Below are 15,581 nucleotides of genomic sequence, written 5' to 3'. Positions count from 1 at the left end.
AGGAAAAACTACCCCATCTCCAACCAGGAGTTGTGTTCAGCATTTGGGTGGGGAAAGAAACAATGTTCAGCTTTGCTTCACTCCCACCCCACTCCTGTGGGGGAAGGCATTGGAAAAGCCATCCTAGCCTCAGAACTTCAGGAGAAACATTGCTCCACCTCATCTTCTTGGCTGTAGCCAATATCAGGGGCAATAAGCAGTGCTACAGGATGTCAATGGCAGAACTTTACTTGTCCCTGTGGAATGCACAATAGCTATTATGTGGAAGATGGTAAGGATACATTCAAGAACATCATTAGGATAGGGGGCTGGTAACCCTAGCTATTATTAAAGCTTGTTCCTATCCGCACACTTTGAACCTGGATTTATCCCTTGGTGACACTTAAGTGGAATAGAATGTTGGGAACTGACTTTCATATATCAGTTTTACAATCCTAGCGTGGTTACTCATTAGCAGCACACTGCCATCATTTGGATAGGTGCTTGATGGTGCACCATGGTCCTAGTTTATACTGATGATTATTAAAAGCAAAGTGAAGACCTAGAATTGCTGTCTCAATCCAGCCTAGAGCACATGAGATGACTGGATTACAAGCCCGATGAGAAGTTAGTAGCCATTCTGGTTAATGGACGAATTGGAAAGTAATAAACATAAATAATTTCTCTTTAATCTTCCCCACCTCTAAGGTTCCAAGTACAGGCGGAAACATTTACATCCTCCTTCAGTGATACACTACAAGCTAAAGGAGTGTTCATCACATTATTACTTTTCTGACATACTGTTTAATCTTGTTTCCAGGCAGAGATTTCTCTGAATGCCAAATAGACTCATAAATCACACACAGACAGCATCAGTTTCTGTGCTAATCGCTGCCAGTCCAGGAGGCAGGCCAGAGACTAGCAAGGACAGCAAAGTCCAAAACTGGTGTAATGAACCATATTTTGGGTTTGAGCTTTGAGGGTAGGGGAAGGAAACCCATTGGGAGTATAGAGTATTAAAAGGGGAGGGGGAGGCTGAAAAGGGCATAGGAGGATAATTGGGTGGCAGTGGGAACTTTGGTCAGTTGACAAGAAATGAGAGAGGGAATTAGCCAGCTAGGAACAGGTTTGGGTTCTAATTACATTCATCCCAGATTTCAGTATATTGAGAATTTGCTTTCATTGTTACTCAAATAAACACTGTGCTGGTAACCCTTTGTGACCAGTAATATCCACACTTGGGAGATTCTGAATACTGATCACAATATCCACAGTATGTGGTTAGCACAATATGATTGTGATGCTGAAGTTGCTCACTTGTGTGCCTCTCTTCACTTATGAACCACTTCCTGTTTAAACTAACACCACTGAGGATGCAATCCTATGCACACTTGTTTGGACCTCCCTATGAACTCAATGGGACTTATTCCTAAGTAAGCATGAATAGGGTTGCTCTGGAACCCAGCCAAGGGGAAGCTGCTCTCTAGATGTCAAAGCTCTTAACAGTGTGTGATATATTACTGTTTTACTTGCAGACATTATTAGTGATAAGACTCCAATTCCTCTTTGTGAAACATGCTTTTCTCCTGTTTTTATCAAGGTCACCCATGGTAGCATAAAGTCATTCTGTCAGTAATTTTACTATTGGAATTCAAATCCATAAATGTCCAGTAGTGCACCCTTTATTCATACCTGACTTCAGGACATGAGGGAAATGTATATTGTCAGTAGCCCCTTCTATGAAGAATACACTTCTAGTTAAAGCAAGAGGAAAAGCCATGGACAACAGGAAAAGCCTTTGCAGTGTTCCTTAATTAAAAACTTGCAGCATTATTCCATAAACCAATTAGGGCAACTTTGCACCAAATCCTGGGTGGAGTCACCGATTAATATTCCTCCACTTTGGGATTCGAATGCAGTTCATTGTGAAAAGGGAATGCACTTCCTCTGATGTCTGCCCAAGCATCACAGCAGTATTTGAAACTCCCATTGTTTTAGGTGCATTTTGTGACAGGAAATTTCATTAGAGCGAGCAGTTTCTGAGCTCTGGACGCAGTACTGCTCCTAAGATTTCAGATTAAAACTGCAGATTGGGGTAGTTTGCATTGGGAAACATTCTGATGCCCCAGAAAGTATTCTAATATAATTTGCTTTACTTGCATTTAGTTAACAAAGCTAAAAACTGTCAAACTGCCAATCTCGCCTAATAGTTGGTAACTGTTCTGTAATACTAGGGGTGCCATATGTGGAATTTCCGAAAGGCGGCACTTTATGCTGGATCTTAATTTCCTTTTTTTAAAAACTCAACAACTTTTGGGTGTCCTTTTGAAATATGGCAACCCTACATAAGACTGGCATAGTTATATACGTGAAATTCATTACAAATGTAACTGTGTGCTACTAGTATCACTCTTTGCTGTATCAAATTTCCAAATTCAACAAGAGTAGTTAACATGGTCCATGTGCAAGGCCAATGAGATAAGCATTCCTTGAACACAACTGAAAAACCACACACACCCTTTTTCAAACTGGTCAGTTAGCAAAGTGGTGCACAGTGGAGAAATCAAATCAGAAGCTTGCATGCATGCTCTTAACAATCTTCAGCATCACAGTGGAGTGACTTTGTTGTTACTAAAAGAATCTGCTGTATATGCAGTTGTCTTCCTATTGCCAGTGCAGGGTGTGGTGCAATTAAAGGTATGCTTCAAAGGCCCAATTATTTATGTCACCGTGTGTTACCTCTCAAATTTTAATCAAAAGAATTATAAAGTGATATACACCTGGCTGTATTTTTTGCTAGAAGTTTTATGGTTCCATTAATAAATGTGAATTTGTGTAAATCTGTAATAAAGAGATGTGTAGATACTTGTGCCTGCCAAAGGAGAGTTAAGCATTGTTTGAATAGAACTTGGGACACTAGGGAAAGACTGGCAAAGCAACTTTTGAGCCCCAGACATGGGTAAAATGTTGAGCCTGACTTAAAGGGGTCAAATGAAAACAGGAGCTGAAAGCCTAATTAGTAGGACTGGGATGGGATACAAGTAGGAAAATCCCAGAAAACTCTGAAATATTCAGCAACAAAGCACCTGCATACTTAAAAACTATTTGAATGCTGCCTCTACATTTTATTTGTTCCACATTCAAGCAAGATTTAGACATACTAATAATTTCAAAGACTATGAAAATCCATTTACCGGTAATCAGTTTTTTTAAAAATTGTAATGGTATGATTGGTATTAATACAGGTTTGGTGCTCCTCCTCTGCCACCTAGTATTTGCAAGACAGGATGCTGCTGTCAACAACAAAATTAAGTTGGGTGCAAAACACTTAACTTGATCAGGGGAGGTTCCCCCCCCCCTCTATAGCATATTTAATATCCAACTGTTCCAGGAAACCCAAAGGACAAAACTCTCTGTATGTATAGTAAAGAGAGGATGAACTGTGTACACAAATGATACTTTTTGGCATTTGCCCAATGCTAATTTCTAGCTCCCTTAAATTATACTGGAGGGAGGTTATTTGATTCTAGCCACTGCTTAGGAGGAGGCTTTCAGTTACTTAGGAATAAACTTGGTAGTTGCCTCCCTGTACATTAGAAGCAAGGAATGCGTAAGCCTTCTGCCTTTCAGTAAAATACATGAGCCTACTCCTTAAAGAGTCCTTCCTACTTAGCTAAGGATCTACTATTGGCTACCCTTAGAGGACCTCAGACTCTAGGCCTGGATGAGCATCAAATGTTTCGCCAGCCAAATTCAGTGCCTGATAGTGTTTCAGGGCTGTTGGGACAATTAGTACTCCAGCTTTCATGTTATTTAAAGTTTGCAGCTCTAAAAATGGTGAAAATATGAATTTAATGTATCCTACATAAATATTAGAAACCAGGTAAAACTATGTTTCCATTCTTTCTGAGGAAAAGTATTTTCATTATGAAACAGATGTATTCCTCTTGGAATAAACAAGAGCAGTAGAATTATTTCAGGGTTAAACACCTACTAGCTGTAGCTTGGCATCTACACCCATCTAAGTGATACTTCCCTAAACATAAATACTTTACATTAAAACATGCAAAGTAGCAATGTGATCAAATTTATTTCATGTTTGCACTACAACCGTTGGCTCTGAAGAGGTGTGCATTCTCAGATATAGGCTACAACTTGAACAGGAGCTATGCTTCTTCAAAGATTTTGTTGGCATTCCTGCACACATGCTCATATACCCAAATGTGGGCACTGGGCAATCCCAGTCATTGGAAAGAAGCAATTTTCATGCTCTTAAAGCAGGGATGCAGAATTTTAGGCCAAGGGGGCAGATGCAGGCCTCTCTACCATACATTTAAGATTCTCTCCTGACCATATCTGTCACCAGCTCAGTCTAGCCCTCCTTCAGTAGATTTGCCTGGCTGGAAGATGCCACTAACTGTGACAACATGGGTGGTGGTGTTTGTGTAGAAACCTCTTTTGAGTTTTGCCCATAGAAGGGAGTCCATGAGGGCATGTGGCACTTGGGGTGAGAAAGGTTCCTCAATACTGTTCTTAGGAGGATGAAGAAATGCCCCCAGAATCATGGTATTTGCTACGGATCAACTATCATGATCGTGCAGCTCACTCAATGCTGCATTTGTGTGTACAAGAACACAAGATTATGCAGATGAAGCAAAATGATGTTGCACAAGTTGCTAAACCATTTACAGAAGTTCCCCGCTTGCTTTTATAGTGGTGATCACTATAGAATTTAATATAGACAATAAAAACTTGAGCAACTTAAAACTCAGTTCTTCACCAGTTGCTGGCTAAAAGAAAAGAGACTGATAAAACCATATGAAGATGAACATGCAGGTATATTGGGGAAGTCATAAAAAGAAAGTTTGTCATGGGGCAAGTATCTTTCTTTCTTCGACATCACATATGAAAACCTAACTGCAAGCTAAGTGGAAAATATGTGGTTTTTCAGGTATGCAGAAAGCTAACTCATTCAGAATTCCAGCATTCATTTTATTATGCAGTATGCCAGCTCAGTTGTCTGCAGGAACTTGAAAACCAGGGCACAAAATATACTGTACAAATTAAGATGCTCACATTCACTGTAATTTTAAGTGAAGGTTGAAGGAATAATTTAACTGTAGATACTTCAAAATATATAGTGAATGCCAGGTGGCCATTCATGACTAAACAGCAATACATAATGGCTCTTCCTTTTCTCCCAATGAAGGTAAGTAAGTCTTACTGGTTATTTGGAAACGAGTGTGACTACTTTCACTCTGACAAGTATGGTCCTAGGTAAGTTTTACAGAGAAACAAGTCTGAATCCAATAAGGCTTACTTCCAAGTGATCATAAGATTACAGGCTTAGACATGAAATTAGATAAGCATGATTACAGTATGGAGAACTGTAAGCCCTACTAAAAAGAACTGACAAGAGCAATGGTTTTGACTGATGTTTCAGGGAACCCTAAGAATTCTAAGAATCTCGAAGCATTTCTCAACAAGTTCAGCAAAGCATATTTCCTGAAATACATCTTAATCTGCATTACTAATCTTCCTTTAGTGTTATACTGCAACAGAGCAGTGGTGCTCAAATTGTGGGACAGTTGGAAGGAATATTCACATTTTCACGAACTAGTAAGTTCCTGAGGCAGGTGAAACCTCCTTCCCACCACCATCCAAGATAAAGGTGAGCTGAATAGCCCTGACTGATTTGTGGGTTGGGTCTCTGCTCCCTCACTTCCTTCATCATTCCAACCTGATCTGAAAAAGCTACTGCATTGTCCTTTTATGTACAGTAGTGTTATGAAGATCAGAGTTCAGTGCTGGATAAAGGCTCCCATCCAGATTTTTGCTCGCAGCAGCAGGCTGCATATGCATATTGTATATACAGTACAAGATTATCTGCATGCCAAGCTGTGGAAGAGAGGGAGGGGTGGTCTTACAGGCAAAAATGCGGGGGCGGGGAGGAGAGATTGAGAAAAACACAAAATCTAGGGTGCATTCCATTTATGCAGGGCAACCATGAAGCTTAACAGGTGTGTTTGGAATCTCACAGGAACAGACAATACACCCTCCAATGTCCCAGAATCTTCTGTAAGGCAGCAGACAGATTAATATGGAAACTGTTTCTGGAAGGCAGAAAACCACTGAACTATAGCACTTCTCTTCAGCAACTCACAAGGGGATCACACCAGTAGCGCAATACCCCCTTTTGTTCACCTTAGGTTAAGAGAAATATGGAACTGTACTAGGATTGTGCATCAAATATGGATTGATTCCAAACCGAAAAGGGTGCCTTGGAAGGATTCTGGATTTGTCAGATATGAAGTGGGATTTGTAGGAAGTGGCATGAGTCAAAATAAGGGATCCCTGAAGTCTTTTAAGACACCTTGGAAATCCAGACTAGGAGATAAGACAGTCAAAGGGTACGTAAATCAGGTTTTCCAGCAATAGGTTGAACAACTATTGCTGTGCATGACTAAAGTGCTACATTTAATAATTACTTCACCTAGATATTGCACAGAAAGCATGGAAGTGTTAACCGGCAACATAATATGTGACATGTTCATTTATAAGATGAGAAAATCCAGTGGTCCATTACAGTCCTGCTGCAACACTAGGGGAAATGTTGCAATATAACACCGGTTCATGTTTTCTGCAGTAATTCCTCATATCCCAGAATGTAATTCCCCCACCCACCTCATCCTTCCAAGGCTTTTCAGTGCTAGTTTTCCTACAGTAAAAATAAACTTAAGACAACTCATGGCTTGCAAAAGGGGAAATCCAATGAAAAACTAGCACTATGAGCAACTGCACAAAGAAATGGTCGTTCTGTGATGAGATACGTATAGAACTAGGTGATATGAAGGACTTCACATCACCACATATTGGCAAACAAAATTGTTTAAGACGAATGTTTAGGGCAGGGGTCCCCAAACTACGGCCCCCGGGCCGGATGCGGCCCAATTGGCCTCCCAATCCGACCCCCGCCGCCGCCCGCTCTTACAGCGCGCGGCGCGGCGACGATCTTAAAAATCTACAAAAAATCGCCGAAAATCCTTTGTGCGCATGCGTATGGGCCTCTCCCGACCCAGAAGAGGTCATTTCCGATGCACTTCCGGGTCAGGGGAGGCCCATACGCATGCGCACAAGCGATTTTCGGCGATTTTTTCCTGACCGTGTGCGCATGCGCACGGGCGCGCACTCCCCCGCCCTCCGGCCCGCTGCGCGCACACTCCCCTGCCCTCTGCGCGGTAAGTCTGGGGACCCCTGGTTTAGGGGGTCAAATGCTTGTTAAGACATACACATAGCACATAATCCAGTTCTCCATGGATCTCATCAGGGAAGAATGTAATACAAACGAATTGGTTTGCATTGTGAAAAATACTGTACTAAATGCATACTGGGTATATGGTGCTTGGAATATGAGCCATCCCTACAAACTGAACCAAAGTAAGCCAGGTTAGATATAAATGATGCAAGATAATCCCCAAGACATGCATACTTTACAGATCTACTTCAGAGAAGAACCACATGGTCTAAAGCTAAGACAAGCTAAGGCTGTGTACACGCCATACAGCTAAAGCACAGCGCCCCCCCCACCAAAAAAAATCATAGGAGGGGTAGCTCTGGTAAACTGCAGTTCCCAGGATTCTTTGGGGGGTGCTTGAAATGTACAATGGGGACACAGCCAACTCCCCTTCCTTGGTGACACACGGACAAGTAGTTTCTTCCTACTGTTACAGTGTGCCTAATTTCTTTAAAAACCTGGCACAGCATTTTCCTCTGACAAATTTCTACCTTAGTGCCAAGGGACTGACATAAACTGTGGAGGGAAAGGAGAAAATAAGGTTTGTTTGTTTTTTTAAAAAAAAGAGTCAGTGACGGTACTTCTTTCATTTCATGGCTCTTTAAATATGGTGTCCGTCCCCACACCCCACCCCGTAGACATATGTATCCAGTTGCCTATTGAGGGTAACACTTCATAAGTTGCATCCAATGGTGACTTAACTTTAGTGGAAATGCTTCTGCACACACAAATTGGGACACTTGGTTTTCTCTTCTTCCTCCACCTGAGCTGTAGCTCGGTGGTACAGGATCTACCTTCTATGCAGAAGATCCCAGCTGCAATCCCCTGAAATTATTGGGAAACCCCCATATGTAACCTTTGATAGCAACTGTAAGGAAGCATGGACAGAACAGAGCTAGATACGCCAATGGTTTAACTCTGTATAAGGAAGCTTCCTATACAACTGTATCATATTCTTAGCTGTTCCAGAGGGACCCAAACTACCAGGGCTCACTGAAAATCATGTGCCCTGACTTGCATGGGCTTTCCACTAAGAGGTGAATCCATCATTGGCAACAGTCTATGGCATCTTTAATGCAAGTAGGTTCTAGCCCACAAATAGTATGTTGTAATAACTATTAGGTTTTTTTAGACCCACAAAGACTAAAAAATAATAATAGATATTATTTTAAAAATTGTAATAGATCTTACTGTTGATTACACAAGTTAATATTATTTCCCCTCTAGGATACAAAATAGTTGCATTTGGATACAATGAAGAACCTAAATAAGTACATGCAAGAAAATTGAGAATTTCTATACTTAAAAAGGGAAGAACTAGAATAAACAAAACCAATCATGAGGTGGTCAGTGAAATACAGTTGCCTGGGTATGAAGTATGTTAGGGAGTGCAAACAGGAACAATGCTTGCAAACATCACAGTGAGGCCTAGATTAAGACTTGCTACTCAATACCTTTGACGAAATTCACTTTTCAGTATGGGAAAGAATGTTACATACAACTGTATAAATGTGTGATGCAAGCCTCCCTACATTTTCATGAAGTTATATCAGCCTCACTTAAGGTATTTTCAATATCAAGTATTTCCCTGAAAGCCAGTAACAATGGAGATTACTGCTGCAAAATTTAGACATTCCAATTGGGTCAAAACTTCAAACCCCAGCTCAAAATCCACTTTTTAAATGACCAATCCCTTGGTCTTCATTAGTTTGCCAAGTGCCCTGCAACCAGAAGCTGTAATAAAATGTACCGTATGTATTACTCCACTTAAAGTTATTAATGCCAGAAGAGCTTTATTTATACACCTCTCTTCACAAGCATTGTTACCATGCATTACAGTACTGAGCAAAGGAACTGCAAAACAGTGGAATTGGGGCGCCCGGATTAAACCCGGTGTCCCCCAAGCCGATAGAAACTTTGTTTTCAGTGGGCCCAGGCTTTCATTGTATCATTCCAGGCACAGAGCTGAGAGGAAAACAAAGTGTTCAGGAATACAGTTTTGATCCAAAATACTTTTATTAAAAAGGAACTCGGAAGGCCTTGCAACCTCAAGAGCACTGCTCAAGCACAACTTTTAAAGCTATGCTTTCCGTAATAGAACGTTCTTTTTCCTTTTTCAAAGGGCGGTCCTGCCAAATCAGCTATCTAGCTGTGGAGAGCACCCCGGGTTGGACCCGAAGGGCTGCGGGTTCAAACATCTGGTGCCAGCAGCGGCCGTGTGTGCCAGGGAACTGCCTTGCCTACGGAGGGGCGGGAAAGCAAAATGTGCCTGATGCGGGACCCAGGAGATATTTAGCTGGAGGCTGAGAGAGGAGAGTAACCAGGGAGGGAGGGAGGCATCGGGACCACCGTCTGCTCTCCACAAAGGGAGGCTGGGTACAGAACGAAAATAAAACGCGTGTGTATGTGCTTCGCACCCTTCGGCTCTACCTCGCCTGCCCCAGGGAAGAGGGGCAAAAGCGCCTCAACACTGCGCCTGGGGAAGAAGGGAGGCAGCAGACGGCGCGCGGCGGGAGCTTCCCTATTCTCCGTAGGGCTGTTTAAATAAGCGCGCGCAGCGTGTCTCCCCCCCCCGCCGCCCCCATCCCTCACGAATGCCTGTTGCAGGTGGGCGACCCGGTTTTAATTTTTTTGCGCGCCTTTGCCAAATAACGACTTAAGGCACCGCACGCGGGGGGTGGGGGAGAAACACAACAACGGGGAGGGCTACCTACTAAAACGAACTGTGTATGGAAGGTGGAAGCTCTCCTGAGGCCCTTTCTCCCCACCCCCGCTCTCCCAACGGCAGTAGAGGTGTGTGGGGGGTGTCTTAATTTGCCCCACCGAGCAGCCCCCCCCTGAGGTGGAAGCGCAGTGGCGGCAGCAGCGGAGCCGTCTTTCCCGCCGCCGCCGCCAGCCTTGCCCGGCCGCCTCCATCCGCCATTATTCTTTGTTCGTGGCGGTTGCGGCCGGGTTCGGCGAGGCGGGAACAGCAGGTCGCATGAGGGGGGCGATCTGTGGGGAGAGGGCGAGAGAAGGCCCGTTTCCATTTCGAATTATATAGGGCCGGAGAAGTGAGGGGGGGAGAGAGAGAAATTGTTTTAATAAAAATAATAAGGGCGGCGAAGAAGCGGGCGCCCCTCCCGCGGAGCGAGGCCAGGCCTCGCTTCTCTCTCCCGGCCGCCTTCCCGCCCGAGGACTCCCCTCCGTCTCACCGACTCCCGCCCGCCAAACCACCCCGCCTCAGCGGCGGCAGCCCCAGCTACTGCTGCCCCTCGGCCGACACCCCTCCCTGTGTGTGTGCGCGTGGGGAGGGGGGGGCTGGTTGTTTTTTTCCTCCTCCTCTTGGTTCTTTCCTCTCCTGCTCTCTCGCTCTTTTTTTTTTCTTCCCTTCCTGGCTTTCCTTTGCTTTTCTCCTCTTACCGGCTGCAGGCTGCTCCGTCACTGCTTTCGTTCGCGCCTAGGCTCTCGCCGCAGTTTTATTCTCTCCCCCACGTAACACACCGCGTCAAACTACACCTCCGCCGCGTCACTCACATAACACACACACGCGCGCGCTCTCTCTCCCAGGCTCTCCCAGCCCCGGCGACAGGCAGGCAGGCAGGCAGGCGGGCGGGCAGCGGCCGACTGAGGGAGAGAGAGAGGGGGAGGGAGGGAGAGAGGGAGGGAGGGAGGGGGGAGAGACTGTGAGAGAGAGAAAGAGAGAGAGCGCCGCCGCCGCCGCTACCGAGCATGCCTCGGCTCTCCTCGCTCCGTCTCCCCCCGCTCCCCGCTCGCCCCCTCCCGCTCTCAGGCGCACGGAAAGAGCCGAGCCGTCCCTCACGGAAACGCCCGAAGGGGAGGGCGCGGCGGGAATAGGAAAGGGGGAGGGGGGAGGAGAATCGCCTCAGAAGCGCTAAACCCCGCGGAAATAATGGCGGGAAGCGGGTGCTTCAGGCCCCGAAAGTACAATAAATTCATTTTAGCGACTAAAATGTGTTTTTTTAAGGGTGTATGTGTGAACATGCTACGAGAAAGGATGCTACTAGTGCTTTAGGCGCCCAACAGTCGGAAGGCCAAGCATCCGAATTGTATTATCTTTATATCTTCATATATATATATATATATATATATATATATATATATATATATATATATATGATAGGCATAGCGTGCGCAGAAGTCACAGCTTTTCATTGTAACCGCTGAACCGCATTGCAACAAATTTGGGCACAACGTACCTTGCCCATCAGGGAGGGATCTAGCATAATTTTTTTTTATCAAAACACACCTTTCACACCTAAAATAATGATTAAACACAAAAAATGGCGCCCAAATTAGACCTCACCACCAGAAGCTCTGAAGACTCCAGCAGCATCCAATAGAAAGGCAGATCGCACCCTGCCACCTCCAAAGCTGTGCCGCCAGATGACATCATAAAATTCCACAGAAACCAACTGAAAACAGGCCTTTTGCAGCAACAAGGCCCAGCTTTTTCAATAGGCCGCAGCATTGCCAAGCAGGGAAAAACAAACAGAACAGGGCCTTTCACAACGGGGGGGGGGGCACAGGGATGAGGCACAACAAAGGGAGGGGGAACACATAGCCATGGGGGGGGGGAGGGACCCTAAGTCAGCCAAAGCAGTGGGGGGTGGGTTGGGACAGGGAAAACTGAGTAGGCCGCAGCATTGCCCAGCAGGGAAAAATGAGCAGGCCTCACCATTGCCCAGTAGGCCACAAGCAAAAACAAACAGAATATGGGGCTTTCACAAGGGGGGGGGGTGTCACAGGGATGAGGCACAACAAAGGGAGGGAGGGGAAAACACATAGCCATGGGGGGTGGGTTGGGGGGTTGGGACACGGAAAACTGAGTAGGCCGCAACATTGCCCAGTAGGCCACAGGCAAAAACAAACTGAATGTAGGCCTTTCACAGGGTGGGGGAATCACAGGGAGGAGGCACAACAACGGGGAATGGGGTTCACAGGGATGAGGCACAACAAAGGGAGGGGGGAACACATAGCCATGGGGGGGGGAGGTAGACCCTGAGTTAGCCAAAGCAGTGGGGGGTGGGGACATTTTCAGGAACATGCGTGGGTGGGGGAGTTATTTTTGAAACTTACAATAGGGGAGTCAGGGTTGGGAGGGGACTCTAAAGGGAGACTCTGAAGGTCCATTTAACAGGAAAAGGTCCATTTAACACAAAAACCCACAGCAATGCGTGGCCGGGGCAGCTACTTATTAATATACATGAACGACCCGGAAAAATTTTCTGGACAAATGCCGGCTCCCTCAGCCTGAAAACTGAGGTGAGCGCTGCAACTCCAGAGTTGTCTGCGACTGGACTTAACTGTCAGGGGTCCTTTAGCTTTACCTTTATATATATGGGGTTCGTGTGTACCACACAGGGCGGCTCACAAGGGAAAAAGTGCAATACGGAAATGCAAAAAAACCCCCAAAAATCCACACACCACATCCTAAAACAAGCTAAAGCAAACCAATAAATGAAGCAAACCATTAGTCCCTATTTTTATTTATTTGATAAACGGGTAAGATTTGTTTTAGTGATAAAGAGGGATGGGGTGAATGTACTACATGGAAGGAGCCAAGGAAATTAATTAAATTGCAGCTTCCAGGAGGGACCTAAGGGGCTTGTTCTAGCCAGTTAAGAAAAAAAGGTCTGCCGCCAGGAGCATCAGAACAAGGGTTTGTTTGTTTTTCTTATAGGCGTAAGGTAAAGGTAAAGGGACCCCTGACCATTAGGCAGACCCTTGCAGAGCCAGGCAGAGGTCCAGGCCAGGTAGATGCTGCGGGAGATGCACAAAGGAGAAGACATAGCTCAAAAAGGCCATGCAAAAAAGACTAAATCACCTTTATTAATGCAAAAGAAAGCAATTGTTATGAAATTTTTCTCTATTATCGGGGGTTAATTTTAAAACTCTAAATTATCTTTTTTAAAAAAACAACAACAATTTTTATTTAATTTAAGTGCTACCTGTTAACAGAGAAAAATGTTAAAAGGCGACCCTGCATAAAATATTATCACCAGATGGCAGTGTATACCAAGATGTGGCACGCTGGACTTTTATATCGTCTACAGGAAAATTGTACATAGTTTGTAAAATAATTGTTTTGATTAATTATAGCAATACGCCACTGTGGTACAACATTGATACAATGAGAAGCAGCAGTGCCATCAAAACTTGTAAGGTTTATATTTTTATTAAAAGTTTTCAGTGAGGGAGTAATGTGAAATAATAAAAGGAAAAGGAAAACAACAACAACAAAACACCCAAAATGGAAATTGTGATATGATAGAGTATATGGGCAATACTGTATTATTAACATTATACTTTTATAAATGGATTCCAAATATTATTATATTTATCCATACAATCTGTGTCTAAAAGCAATCTTATCCATACATACAATCCATACAATCTTATCCATACATACAATCTGTGTCTAAAAGCAATCTGTTTCTATGTTACAAAAGTTGTCAAAACTTGAAATCAGAAAGTTCATATGTCAAATCTATTAGGTTTATAAATGCCTGAATCTATTAAGTTCTTAAATGCCTGAATGTATACTGGTATAGGTTACTGTCTAATGAGCTTTAATATTTTTGTAATTCAAACCAAGCTTGATTACAATTTAATTTCTTGTTTCATTGCATGTTATGTTCTGACTATGCATCCAAATGCCACCATTTTTGTGCATGATCATGCTGCTAATTGTGGGTTTATTTTAGTTTTGCTTTGCCAAACCAAAGCTTGTTCTTGAGCATTCCAATGGCACCAGCACCCCTAGCTAACAAGGTGAATGGCAATCCAGAACAGCTATGACTGCCAAGTCTGAATTTCCCACAACCAGCGTGGATTAAAATTCTTTCACCCAGAGAGTTTCATTTTCTATTCTTTTGCAATATAGACTGTAGGGTCTCCCTGACACATGGATCTCTTCTACAGTATAGCTATCTGTGCATTTTCCAATGTGGATAGTACACCCATTCAGCTTCCAAAATTGGGTTGGTTTCATCCACTTTTTTCAATAATTCAGAAAGCCAACAACAGTTTCTCCAGGGAAGCTTTTATTGGCTCCTGCTCCTGTGTCTTTCAAAACAATCTGTTCTGCAGACAATCAGCAAATGAAAAATCACCATGTGCTGATATCTGAGATCAAAATGCTGTTATGCAGACCAGAATAAGACTAGACCAGACCAGACCACCAGTGTCTTTTTCCATAGTTATAGGATGACTACTTTTGCTCTGCAAAAAAGGGGAAAGGAAACAAGCAGGACAAAATAAGGTAAAGATTTGCATGAAATTTGCATATGCTAATTCATACATATCCCTGCAAATGTATGAATAATGCCTCTAATTTAAATAGAACTATATTGCATTTCACTGCAGTGGGGGGAACTGACTAGGTAATCCGTGTGCTTGCTATCCAGGTTCATACAACTGATGGGCAACTTCAAGGTCCCTGCTCTCTCTTCTCATGGAATTTTTACCTTTGAATCAGTCTTTGACTTAACACTGCAGCCTTTTAAATAGAAGATACCCTGAAACAGAGGACTGTCCTCTGCAAAGTAGGACACATGAATCAGCACATGGCTGAGCTGTGATAGCCACCATTTCCCCAACCGTAGGCAAATCCAGAATACTACTAAACATATTTGGCAGAAGGTTCTTGTTTGTACTGCGCCAATTTTAGGATGGAGAACAGAATGTCATAGCCAGTTATGAAGGTGACTCTTTAGAAATTTACAAAGGCAGCTGCATGGACCACACCTATGTGAATGCTGAGAGAATAAAAAAGGTAAAGGGACCGCTGATCATTAGGTCCAGTCATGACCGACTCTGGGGTTGCGGCGCTCATCTCACTTTATTGGCCGAGGGAGCCAGCGTACAGTTTCCAGGTCATGTGGCCAGCATGACTAAGCCGCTTGTGGTGAACCAGAGCAGCGCACGGAAATGCTATTTACCTTCCTGCCGAAGCGGTACCTATTTATCTACTTGCACTTTGACATACTTTCGAACTGCTAGGTTGGCAGGAGCAGGGACCAAGCAATGGGAGCTCACCCCGTCGCGGGGATTCTAACCGCCGACCTTCTGATTAGCAAGCCCTAGGTTCTGCGGTTTAACCCACGGCGCGTTCCACTGGGAGATAGTCATATGTAATTTGGAAAAGAGTGGACTACAGATTACAGGGCAGCAGAAGGGTCCCCATTAAAACATATTAAAAAACCAAATGATCTTGAATATGTTCCTAGACCAACATTCACATTTCACATGTTAATTGACAATAACTCCCATCAGCTCCAGCCAACCTAGCCAATGGTCAGGGATG

At 44.0% G+C, this 15,581-nt stretch overlaps 1 protein-coding gene across 4 annotated transcripts in view; it reads right to left on the bottom strand.

Annotated features, from left to right (window-relative positions):
* The window catches only part of CREB1 (cAMP responsive element binding protein 1), a 33,190-nt gene extending 22,300 nt beyond the window's left edge, over positions 1–10,890 (bottom strand). For 2 of the 4 annotated variants that reach the window (XM_060282142.1, XM_035138190.2), the window contains exon 1: positions 10,676–10,889. The gene's annotated coding sequence lies outside the window, so the exon portion shown is untranslated. Of the gene's footprint in view, positions 1–10,675 lie in introns of all 4 variants that reach the window. The other 2 variants (XM_035138180.2, XM_035138161.2) reach the window with 2 other exon arrangements.
* Between the last annotated feature and the right edge of the window lie 4,691 nt (positions 10,891–15,581).

This window comes from Zootoca vivipara, chromosome 1, assembly GCF_963506605.1.
Source record: "Zootoca vivipara chromosome 1, rZooViv1.1, whole genome shotgun sequence".
Classification (NCBI taxonomy): domain Eukaryota; kingdom Metazoa; phylum Chordata; class Lepidosauria; order Squamata; family Lacertidae; genus Zootoca; species Zootoca vivipara.
This window is presented reverse-complemented; position numbering and strand designations above follow the sequence as displayed.